We start from the raw sequence: 13,215 nt of genomic DNA on the forward strand, positions 1-13,215 counted from the left end.
CTGCTAGAGGCGTGGCCTAAACTCCACAGAGCTAGGAGCTGCAAGACAATTCCTAGCAGAGTAACCGCGAGACAAAGTTACCAAGGGGCATAGACAGTGAGAATAGTCAGGACGTAGCCAATGAGTCATACACAGATAGCTGCAAGGTACAAGAGGGGCGAGCAGAGAGTAGTCAGGTCACAGGCAATGAGTCATACACAGATAATAACGCAGTACAAAAACAACAGGCAAACTCACAGTGGGAAACAGAATCGGGTCAGAACCATATAAACAAGCTATAGCAACACAGGCACACGGGGGTCAGCACACTAGGCCAAAGGCAAAAATATAACTGGCAGGGATTGAAGCTACCCAGAGGTTTATGAAGCTCTCCCAGAACCAGAAAGAGGCCACAATCATTAACCCCAAGTGTGCAGGTCAAAACCTGCACAGAGCTCCAGACATTAACCCCCGGTGTGCAGCTCAAAAACCTGCACTGGGATCATGACACATATCTTTTATATTTCAGTACAAATATGGTAAGCCCATAATGAAGCCCATGAGGGAATCCTCCTCAGGTGTGCTGCCCAATAGTATTTAATGATATTCGGAACAGAAAAGCCCCCTTGTGATCTATGAGATGTGAGAACACTTTTGGATATTCCATGGCGTCTTTTGTTCCATATAAACTTCATTATAGCAGCTTGAAGAGACCAAGTTCCCCAAGGGGAATCTTAACTGGGAGTCTCAAAATAGTAAAGTAGCTTAGGCAGGAGAGTCATCATAACTGAAGCTATCCAGCCAATCAGTGAGAGCGAAAGTGGCATCCACTTAGTCAAAAGCCTCCTCAACTCTCCAAAAAGAGGATAGTTACAATTATATAAATTGTTATAGGAAGAGGATAAATTAACCCCAAGTATTTAATAGCCTCAGCTTTCCATCTCAATTTAAAGTTTGTCTTTAAATAGTCAAGGATATTAGGAAGAATGTTCAAGGGTAAGGCCTCTGTTTTAGAGGTATTTAATTTATATCCCAACAGCTGTCCATACTCCTTCAATGTGACTATGAGGTTGGGGAGTGTTATATGAAGTTTAGTGAGGGTCAGTAAAACGTCATCAGCAAATAATGAAATCTTAAATACTCTACTCAAATAGGCTTTATTGGCAGGACCAAAATACCTTATTCTTTACTTCTACCCCTGAGCTATTATGAGTTTGACTTATCATTGCAGCTAGAGGCTCTATACACATTACGTATAGCGGGGGAGGGGGGGAAGAGGGCATCCCTGCCTCGTGCCATTAGAGATGAGAAAAGAGGGGGAGACACAAAAGGGCAATTTAATCAAGGGTGATGGGGATCTATACAATGCCTTTAATGCTGTAAAAAAGCTCCACAGATACCAAATGTTTTCACTGTTTCAAACAAGAAAGACCAATTAAGTTGGTCAAATGCATTCTCTGTGTCTAAACTTAAAATAAGAGTTTGTGTTTTATTTTTGTTGGACACATCGATCAAATCTATTGCCCTTCCGGTGTTGTCTCCTCCCTGGCAAAAAAGGACAAAGCCTACCTGATCCTTACTAATAAGCCAGGGTAACCACTGAGTAAGTCTATTAGCCAACATACGGGTAAATATTTTCAAGTCCGAGCTTAATGGGGCTATTGGACAATAATTAGAGCAATCCAGAGGGTTTTTTCCCACTTTAAGAATAAGTATCAAGTATGAATGTGACAGGGTATCTGGTATGAAAGGTCTCACAACAGAGAGAATTATTTTTTGTGTTTAAATGTTGAAAATGTTATGTAGATTTATCAAATGAGAGCCCTCCATGAATGAGTTAAACATTTTAGTCATGTGGGAAATCAGCTCCTCTGCAAAAGTTTTATAATGAAGATATGTCAACCCATCTGGGCCAGGAGACTTTCCCAAAGGCAAGTCTTTCAAGATTTCAGCAATTTCCTCTTGAGTAACCAGAATATTAAGAGAGTTTATCGCTTCAGGGGCCAGGACTGGTAAATTTAAATTGGATAAATAATTTTTCAATAGGGAGTCTCTTTTATTTTCATCTGAAGGAAGCGTATCCTGGAGATTATATAATTTATTATAGAAATTCTAAAATAAATTAGAAATCTCAGATGGATTGTAGTGTATAGTGCCATCTTCACTTATTGCTTGGGGATTCAAGGACAATGCCCTCTCCTTCAATTGCATCGCCAATAGATTACCCTTTTCAAATTATTTGTGCTTTGTGTATAAGCAACTTATTTCTAATCTCTGCCACCCTCCTCAAAACCTACAGAGAAGGAGATGCAGTTAATGTTCTTCTCTTTTGAGTTGCAAAGAAAGATTATTATATTTAAGTTTGGCATTTTTTTCCGATTTGGAACCCTCTTTAATACAATGACACCACATTACTACCTTATGAGCCTCCCACAGCATTGAGGGAGAAGAAACTGAGCCCTCATTTAGGTGGAAAAAGTCAGATGGATGTTCAAGTAGAGTTTATCTAATGTTGAGGTCCTTGACAAGAAACACATTCAGGTACCAGTGGCAGACCCAAGTTAACGGCTGAGAAGGCTTCAGATGCAACAGAATTGGGGCATGATAGGACCAAGTGATTTGTTCCATCTCTACCCTTTTCAGCATTCTAAGATTTAAAATATTTTTTAAAAAAACTATCCTTGTATGTGTACGGTGTGGCGAGGAAAAAAAGATTAGGTCCTGTTAGGTGTCGGTCCGGTCTGATGGGTGTCGCGGTCCGATTCAGCGCTTCCCATCTTCATATGATGCCGTCCTCTTCTTTCCTTCCCATCGCAGCTCCTGCGCAGGCGCACTGTTCTACCCTGTCGAGGGCAGAGCAGAGTCCTGCATTGCGCAGGCACCGGGAGAGGTCCGGCGCCTGCGCACTGCAGTATTCTGCACTGCCCTCAACAGGGTAGAACAGTGCACCTGCGCCGGAGCCACGACAGGAAGGAAAGAAGAGGACGTCACCATTAGAAGATGGGAGGCGCCAGACCGCAACACCCATCAGACCAAGAGCAGACCGCCCCACGGTGAGTATAATCTAACTTTTTTCTTATCTTTCAGGTTACATTGGGGGCTAATCTATAGCATTACAGAATGCTGTAGATAAGCCCCTGATGTCAGTGGCGGCAGCTCATAGTCGAAAAAAAGGGTGTCAGATTCCCTTTACGACCCCTTACATTAAGTGAAATTATACGAGTCATAGTGTAAGCCTAAGGACAAATGTCTGCAAATGTCCAGCGCACTACTCACATATGTTGAAGACCCTGGGCCTATTTCCCTTCCAGGACTATAGTTGAGCGAATTGGTTTGGATTCGGTCGCTGAATCTGAATTTGCCATATTTGTACACTATTCGTGCCAAATGTGTTCGTTGATCGGTTCCGAACATATTTGGTAATTTCCACTCCCATTGATTCTAATGACATTCGGCTGTGTTCGACAAATATTGCAAAAACAATATTCACTGCCAATCGTATTCGGAACCGAATCAGAACAAATTCGCTCTACTCTATCCAGGACCTCCTAATATATGCCAGATTACCTTACTTTCACAGGACTTCTTCCGCTCCATCTGAATTATCTAAGCTATAATAAAAGGGGATGGTAAACACACAATGTTAGGGAAAACACAAAGACACAAACAATTTTTTAGAAAAACTACAAATTTCAATGAACATAAAACTGTATTTCCCTGGAAACACTGGGCAAGGGGTTACACCTGTGGAACAAAATGAACCCATCAGGAATTTGATGTAAATAAGGTAACCCCAATATAAAATACTGTGGGGTAGGGCCTGAAATTTAACCTGAGCAGGAAGAAAAGAGATCCAAAGGAGATAACAAATAACTGCACCTGTGCAGGCGGAGCTATCTTGGAGGAGGACATGTTTTTATTTATTCTCCAGCAAGATCAGATCTCTATACAAACCGATAGCGGCTACAGCGCAGGTGCCCCGGGCGCCATTTTCAAAATGACTTTTTTTCTCGCTCAAGTAAATCTGCTAAAGGGATTAAGCGCACAGTAACCATGCAATTATGCTGCAGTGCCGGTGCCACAGCCGGCACCTATCTGCAGAAGCGATATTTTTAATTCAGTATGTGATAGTATTCATTATGCAAACTAGGGGGACAGGTCAGTGAGGGATCAGTGACCTGTCTGCAGTCTGCATTATGAATAGCTAATCAGAGCACACATACATGAACTCCGCCTTAGGGCACGAGAATCTCATTAACACAAAACTGAAAATAAAGATTAAGAATCAGCCACAAGACCGATTTCATCAACCAAGGTATCATTTTATTCAGTATAACGGCGCAGACCTGACACAGTCTGTAGCTTACTATGCATAATCCTGCTGACAGGTTCCCTTTAATGAATCACGGAGACAGGATAGAGTCTTCTATAATCACTGCAGTGTCAGAAGCAACAGAGTTCCCTTTGCTGTACTATGCTGACTTTGCTACTTCAATTTATTTGGGAGCTATGAAAACAGTGGAGCTGGCTCCATAGTTTCATCTCTGGAGGTCGGAGCTGGATGGAAATATTCTCATCTCAGCCATGAAATGCCAAATTCTCTTTTACCTGCTTCAAATCTGCAGTCACATTTGAGGCCAAATGTCAAGACTCTTGATGTATATCCAACTAGTAATTTAGATTTGCAACCTTTCCATCCTCTAATGAGATACAATGATTTGCTTGGACTAGTGCTTCTTAAAGTGTGAGGCCAGTTGTTATGACTGCCAAAGCACATTCACACGGGTAACTGTTGTGAACTCATTTTCTGGTCTGCCTCTGGTTTCTGGTGAGGGAGCTGGTTGTGCTAAGAGAGGAGTTGTGAGTTCTCTTTCCGGGCTCCCTCTGGTGGTGGCAGGAGGTAGTGAAGCTGATCTAATTAACAGAGACCTGCCACCTGATAATGAGGAAGAGGAGTGGACATCTGGAGTCTCAGACTGGATTTAAGACAGCCGACTCCCTATTCCCATGCTGGTGATTTTTTCCTGCCTCCTGAGGTCTTAGTTTCAAGCTCAGTTCCTGCCTTCTCAAGCCAAGTTGTCTTTACTAATGTTCACATTTGATTTGGTTTGGTCTATTCAGTTTTTTTTTTTCCACTCTTATGTCACTGTATGTGCCAGTTTGCTTTTTGCCCCTTATTAGATTGGCCTCTTTTTGCTCTGTTCTCAGAATATGCCAGAGTGCTGATATAGTTGGAGAAGTCTAGTGACTTCAGGGTATTTTTTGCTATCAGAAGTGTTGGACATTTTTGCAGGGTTATTTGGCGTGATTGCAGACAGTATCTTTCCTTTCCTGTCCTTTCTAGCTGGTGTGAGCCCCATCGTTTGCTCAGCCTATTTTCCTACCTGTGTTCGTGTTTTCATCTTGTCTCACCGTCAATACATGTGTGGGGGCTGTCTATTCTTTTGGGGTCTGCTCTTGGGCAGTTTTAGATTTCCCCTTTTCTTGCTTTAGGCTTATTTAGTCCTCCGGCTGTGACGAGGCGTCTAGAATCATCGTAGGTACGCTCCACGGCTGCTGTTAGTTGTGTGGTTAGGATCAGGGGTCTGCAATCTGCGTAGTTACCAACCTCTCTGGTTTTCTGTGACTTGGCTTGGTCTTGTTTTCCTCCTCGGTGACCCATTCATAACAGGTAACGTACAAACCAGGGAGACAAGCACCTGAACCTGACAGGTCCCTATAAGGACAAGGAAAAGCCCTTTGACCCTGGTCTGTCCATGCCTGACCGCGGAGGTTGGCACTCTAAGATAAATGACGCCTCACTCGAAGACAGCTTACCCCGAATGTCCTTGGCAGATCCCAGATCTCTAGAGCAGTAGTTTCCTATGGAATAAAGGAATCACACACAAAACAAATGCAACCAACACAAACTACAGCAAAGTGAATGAATCCAACAAAGCCTATCACCAGCAGTAAACTCCAGTAGAGGAAAGTCTTTAAGGCTGCACATGTAAGGTGATAGGTCAGACAAACAGAGTAAATGGAAAACATCAGTTACCAAAAGCCGACAGAACCAAAGATAACAGAACTAAAACATCCAAAGAAAAGGTATATCTGTTGTGGCTCAGTGGAAAGAGATGCCGACCACCGAACACAGAATCAAGGGTTCACATCCAGATGTATGACACCAGGGGCAGCTGGGAGATAGGTATTAGAGAAGTGACAATATTAAGGTTATTAAATGAATAGGTGGACTGCAGTACCAAGACAGGGTATCAAACTTGGGATTATTTAGTTTGGAAAGACAAAGGCTTGGGGAAGAGATGAGTGAAACACTTTGCGCAAACCCAGTCCAGGTTTCAGTGCTCTCTGGCAGTGGACAAGAGCTGCACAAATTTCCTGACCTTCTGGGATCCTGGGTTAACGTTATAATTTACTTGCCGGAGTTTTGTCATCACACGTCACACAGATGAAGTCACACCAGGCCGCTGTATCAAACGCCGCATAAAGAAACCTGGAATGTCAGGAAATTCATTCAGCTCTTGTCAATGTCCAAATCTGATATGAACCATAGACTGGGATTGCACTTTGCGATCTGCTCATCTCTAGTTGGGGTGATCTTATTACTAAGTAAAAATATGTAAATAGACAGAGGTCTTCCTAATGATTTTTTTACACATACAGGTTGTCACAGTTCCACCCATCTGGGTGTCTGGGATGCAGTTACTGACAGCTCAGCCGTCCAATCAAGTACAGGGGCGTGCTGAAGCTGTCAGTACTTTGATGGACAGAATGGCTATCCAATCTGGTAGAGGGGTGTGCTGAGCTGTCAGTGTGTTGATTGACAGCTCGACTAGCCAATCTGTGACTGGGAGGCGTCGGCTGTCTCAGGTGTCCACTATCCCAGGTGATTGCAATGCCTACTTAACTGAGCAGCTTCTCCCAGACAACTGCCAGACGTACATTCACCTTGTGATGTTTATGCTCTGTGCTCTTCTGTGCCTTGTGTTCTGTTTGCTTGATCTGTTGCCTGACTTTGGACTTCATTCTGACCATTTGCCTGTTTAACCCCTTCAATTCCGATCTGTTTACCTCCCGGTACTCTGACCTCGGAATGTTACCTGACTACGCTTTTGTCTCTTTCTGTTTATGACATATCCTCCTGGCTTCTGACCTTGGACCCCTTGAGCACTCTCACGGCTTGGCTGTGAGAAGTGACTGGCGTCACATTACGTCTGGCCGCTACGCTTTTCTTTTTCACCAGTATAGATCCTGTTCACATGCTTTGTGACCAGGTGGCAAATTTGATGCAGATAACTCAGGATCTGGCGAAGGATTTCCAGTCTGGAGTCTTCACAAAATCAGTTGCAGGGTCAGATAAATAACTTGATGAAGACCTCCCATAGCTCCCCACTGCCAGCAGTGGCTGTGACGTCAGTACCCTCTGATGTACAGTTGGTCTCTCCCGAACGTGTTATATGCCTCCCTGATAAAGTTTCGGGAGAAAAAGACCAGTTTAGGGTATTCAGGGATTTTTTACCCTATGCCCCCGATCTTCAGGGGAGTAGTTCCAGCGGGTGGGAATAATCATGTCCCTACTACGAGGAGGTCCTCAGACCTGGGCATTTTCTTTATCCCTACAAGCCCTAGAACGGTTTTCCGTTGATGCCATTTTTGAAAGTTTAGGTCTGATATATGACGAACCTGACAGAATCCAGGTCGCGGAGGCTAAGATCATGAACCTAGCACGGGGGGGGGGGGGTCGCACAGCTGAGGACTACTGTACTGAGTTCTGGCAGTGGTCCACAGAAGTATTATGGAGCAATGCTTCTATCAAGTGCCAGTTCCAAAGAGGCCTTTCCGAGACACTCAAGGATGCTCTGGTCCTCCATGGCGCCCCTTATTCTCTTATGGAGGCCATGACTCAGGCCATACGAATGGACCACAGAATCCATTAGATACATGGTGAACAGCAGGCCGTATGTACTACTCCCTGGAGCAGGTCCATTTACTCGAGGTTAGAGTTGCCTGTCTTCAAGTTGCGGAGATAAGACGGAGACAAGATCTTGGACTTTGTCTATACTGTGGTCTCTCTGGACATTTTCTTAAGAATTTCCCAACTGGTCCTCATGCTATCAAACCATCGGGAGAAAGTCTGAGTCTGGGTGACGGCCAAGGAGGTCATCCAGACTCGCAGGTACTTTTTTCTTCATCTGATAAATTCGACGCTTTCCTTTGAGAACCAGGTGTTATCAACACTGGCGTTCATTGACTGTGGGTCTGCTGCTAACTTTATTGATTTGGGACTGGTTCTGAAGTTAGGCTTAGGGACAGAGATTAGAAAGACCCATTCAAGTCATCGCCCTTGACAAGACACCGTTAGCTCACTATGTTGTCAAGAAAGCAACGGTGGATTTCACTCTCCAATGGGAGCGCTCCACTCTGAATTCATCTCCTGTTTTGTGTTGGATAATTTACCTGCTGGATTGGTACTGGGATTTCCATGGCTGCAGATTCACAATCCAGTTATTGATTGGTGTCAGAAGGAGATTGTGAAATGGAGCCCCGAGTGTTACAAAAAATGTCTAAAAAATGTACAAATATGCTCCGTTAGTCTGGAGGGTCTCCCGTGGTACCTGAAGAACTTTCGAGATGTGTTCTCAAAAAAAGAGGCAGAGATACCACCTCCCCATTGTCCCTATGATTGCGCTATTGATCATATTCCTAGCGCTAAATTTCCAAAATCTCGCTTTTACAATTTATTAGGGCCTGAACGAGCCTCCATGAAAGAATATGTTAACGAAAGTTTACAGAAGGGTCATATCAGTCTTTCCTCCTCCCCTATAGCTGCTGAATTTTTCTTTGTTAAAAGAAAGATAGGGGTTTCTATCCTTGCTTTGATTTCTGAGAACTAAACAAGATGACGGTTAAAAATACCCACTTCCTCTCATCCCGAACCTATACAATCAGCGTCTGGGGGCCAGGGTGTTTTCTAAACTTGATCTTAGAGGGGCTTACAATTTGATACGCATACGGAAGGGTGATGAGTGGAAAACGGCATTTTTAACGTCTGAGGGTCTTTTGTAAAACTTTGTCATGCCTTTTGGATTATCTAATGCCCCTGCTGTGTTTCACAATTTTATGAATGATATTTTCTCTGACTGCATTGGAAGATTTGTTGTGATTTATCTGGATGACATTTTAATTTTCTCGCTAGACATGGATACTCACCAGGTACATGTCCGTTTTGTGTTACAGAGGCTAAGGGAGAACTCTCTGTTTGCTAAATTAGAGAAATGTGTTTTATCTGTGCCAGAAATCTCTTTCTTGGGGTTCATCTTGTCAGCAGAAGGGTTTTAGATGGACCCTGGGAAGGTGCAGGCTATAATTGATTGGGTTCAACCTCGTGATCTTAAGGCTTTGCAGCGTTTTCTGGGATTTGCCAACTATTACAGAAAATGTATCAAGGGGTTTTCACAGATTGCTAAACCACTTACTGACCTAACACGTAAGGGGGCAAATCTCAAGGTTTGGTCACCGGGTGCTATCAGGCCTTTTGAAAGATTAAAAGAGTATTTTATGTCAGCACCCATGCTGATACAGCCTGATCTTCAAGAACCATTCATTGTAGAGGTGGATGCTTTGGAGATTGGGGTGGGGGCAGTCTTATCGCAGTGACCTAAAACTCTGAATAACCTTCATCCATGTGCTTTTCTTTCTAAAAAATTTTCACCGGCAGAGAGAAATTATGATGTGGATAATTGGGAGTTACTTGCTGTCAAATTGGCCTTTGAGGAATGGAGGCATTTTTTGGAGGGGGCGGTTCATCCCGTTACGGTGATCATGGATCACAAGAATTTAGTTTACATTGAATCTGCTAAAAGGTTAACTCCTAGACAGGCCAGATGGTCCTTGTTTTTCTCTTGATTTAATTTTTCTATTACATTCAGGCCTGGGTCTAAGAATGTGAAAGCTGAGGCTTTATCACATAGTCTAGATTCCATTTCTGCTCCAGAACCCCCATCCTCCATTATTTCTCAGGGTATTGTTGTGTCTATGGTAATCTCGGAATTGGAAGAGGAGAATTGTAAAGTCCAGTCATTGGCTCCTTCCACTTCCCTGGAGTCCAAATTATTTGTGCTTGTGTACCTAAGATTGTGGGTGTTAAAGGAATTTCATGATTCCGTTTTAAATGGTCATTCTGGGGTTACTGCCACAAGGAAAGCTGTTGCTAGACTTTTTTGGTGGCCATCCATGCATAATGACATTAAAGATTTTGCATCTGCTTGTGCCAAAGTCAGTCATAGCCGTCCGGATGGGGAATTGGCTCCATTGCCTACTCCGGAAAGACCATGGAGTCATGTGTCCATGGATTTCATTACAGATTTGCCTCTGTCTGATGGGAAGATGCTATTTGGGTGGTAGTTGATCAATTCAGCCAACAAACTCATTTTGTTCCTTTGTCAGGATTACCTAAGGCAGAGACACTCTCCAGGTTATTTATTTCTCATATTGTAAGGATACATGAGATCCCTCTGAAGATTGTGTCTGATAGGGGAGTACAATTTGTCTCTAGATTTTGGAGAGCTTTTTGCAGTAAATTAGGGATTGACTTATCATTTTCATCTGATTATCACCCTGAAACCAATGGTCAGATTGAAAGGAAAAATCAATCTTTGAAACAAGTTTTAGGCTATGTGCACACGTAGCGTTTTAAAACGCTTACTAAAAACCGGACTCCTTCCCAGAAATTGCGCGTTTTTTTCCGCGCAATTTCACCGCGATTTTACAGCGATTATGATCGCGATTTTGCCGCGATTTTCGCGTGCGGAATTCAAGCACTTTCCAAGCGATTTGAAGCATCGATTGGAAAGTGATTGACAGGTTGGTCACACTCGTCAAACATAGTGTTTGACAAGTGTGACCAGGTTTTTACTATTGAGGCTGCCTATGCGGCATCAGTAGTAAAAGATAGGATATAAAAAAATGCTAAAAAAAATAAAAAAATCGGTGTACATTTACCTTCCGGCGTCCCGCGCTGCATTCCCGGGCCTCAGCGTTCCCAGTAATGCCTTGCGAGACCTGTGATGAGGTAGTCTCGCGTTGCTATAGCGATCTCGCGAGACCGCTAGAGTCACGCGAGACTACGTCATCACAGGACCTTGCCGCAAGGCATTACTGGGAACGCTTAGGCCGGGAATGCATCGCGGGACGCCGGAAGGTAAATATACCCCGATTTTTTATTTTTTATTCTTTTTTTTACAGGGGTATGGTACCCAGGGCCTGGAGGACAGTCTCCTCTCCTCCACACCGTGGGTACCAACCGCACATGAGACGCTTAACTTCCCGCATGGTGGGCATAGCCACATGAGGGAAGTAAGCGATTCTCATGAATTCCTATGGGTGCGGAATCGCGGCAATTCTTTGCGATTCCGCACAAAGAATGAGCATGCTGCGATTTTTTCCGCGATGCGATTCCGCCGCGGAAAAAAGCGCAGCATTAGCACAGCATGTGCGGAATGCCATAGGAATGCATGGGGGGTGTTCTGTACACAATTTTTAAGCGTTTTCGCAGCGTTTTCGCGCCGAAAATCGCGGCAAAAACGCTTAAAAATCGCTACGTGTGCACACAGCCTTAAGGTACTTTGTGGCAGCGTGACAGGAGGACTGGCCTTCGTTTTTATCTCTAGCTGAGTTTGCTTTTAACAGTCGAGTAAATCAATTTACCAGAACCTCACCAATGTTCTGTAATTATTGTTTTCATCCCCATTTTAGTGAATTTTCTAGGATCAGTTCTGAATGCCCTAGGGTGGAGGTCACCGTACAGAGACTTGGGGATGTCTGGAGGGAGGTTCAGAAGAATATTGGGACTGCTCAGATTCACCAAAACCAAGGCCGATAGAAGACGTTCGGTGGGTCCTGTTTTTAAGATTGGGGATAAGGTTTGGATGTCGTCTAGGAACATTAAACTTAAAGTGCCGTCAGCGTAGTTGGGTCCAAAGTTTATTGGTCCGCATGAGATCCTAGAGGTGGTCAATCCTGTGGCATTTAGGTTGAAGCTTCCTCCATCCCTTTGCATCCCTAACATATTCCATAAATCTCTATTAAAGGACTATGTCCCTTCTGCATTGTCTCCCTCATCCCCGCCTCCTCTGATTTCAGTAGATAGTGGCCTGAATATGAGGTTCAGAGGATTGCGGATTCTCGGAGGGTCCGTAATTCCCTCCAGTACCTCATCCACTGGAGGGGATACGGAACAGAGGAGAGCCTGGGTCCTTGCTCAAGATGTGAAGGCGGATCGGTTAGTCAGGGCCTTCCATCTAAAATTTCCTGGGAAGCCTGGGGGTCCGGTGGTCCCCCCCATAGAAGAGGGGGTACTGTCACGGTTCCAACCCTCAGGGTGTCTGGGAAGCAGTTACTGACAGCTCAGCAGTCCAATCCGGTTCAGGGGCATGCTGCAGCTGTCAGTACTTTGATGGACAGCATGGCCATCCAATCTGGTACAGGGGTGTGCTGAGCTATCAGTGTGTTGATTGAGAGCTCGACTAGCCAATCTGTGACTGGGAGGCATCGGCTATCTCAGGTGTTCACTATCCCAGGTAATTGCAATGCCTACTTAACAGAGCAGCTTCTCCCAGACATACATTCATCTTGTGAGGTTTGTGCTCTCCTGTGCCGTTTGCTTGATCTGTTGCCTGTTTAACCCCTTCAGCTCTGATCCATTATCCTTATCCTACCGGTACTCTGACCTCGGACCGTTACCTGACTACGCTTTTGTCTCTTCCTTCTGTTTATGACGTACCCTCCTGGCTTCTGACCTTGGGTTCCTTGACCACTCCGACTCACAGTTTCTGGATATCTTCAGAGGCTGAGATGGTTTAGTGAATCCTGCATTGCGCAGGGAGTTGGACACGATGACCATGGAGGTGTCCCTTCCAACTCTTAACATTCTATGACTCTACACACTGAGTTCTTGTCTAAACAAGATGTATGCATACAGCTCCGCTTCGTACACGCACAGCTCGGCTCCATACACACAATGCTCTGCATACGTTGTACACACAATGCTCAGCTCCGTACACACAATGCTCCGCTCCGTACACACAATGCTCTGCACCGTACACCTCGCACACACGCGGCTCCGCTCCGTACACCTCGTACACACCGCTCCACTCTGTATGCCTCGTACACACGCGGCTCCATACACACGCGGCTCCGCTCCATACACCTCGTACACAGACGGCTCCGCTCCGTACA

Source organism: Dendrobates tinctorius, unplaced genomic scaffold (assembly GCF_039654945.1).
Source record: "Dendrobates tinctorius isolate UK_male_01 unplaced genomic scaffold, ASM3965494v1 ptg000155l, whole genome shotgun sequence".
Lineage (NCBI taxonomy): Eukaryota > Metazoa > Chordata > Amphibia > Anura > Dendrobatidae > Dendrobates > Dendrobates tinctorius.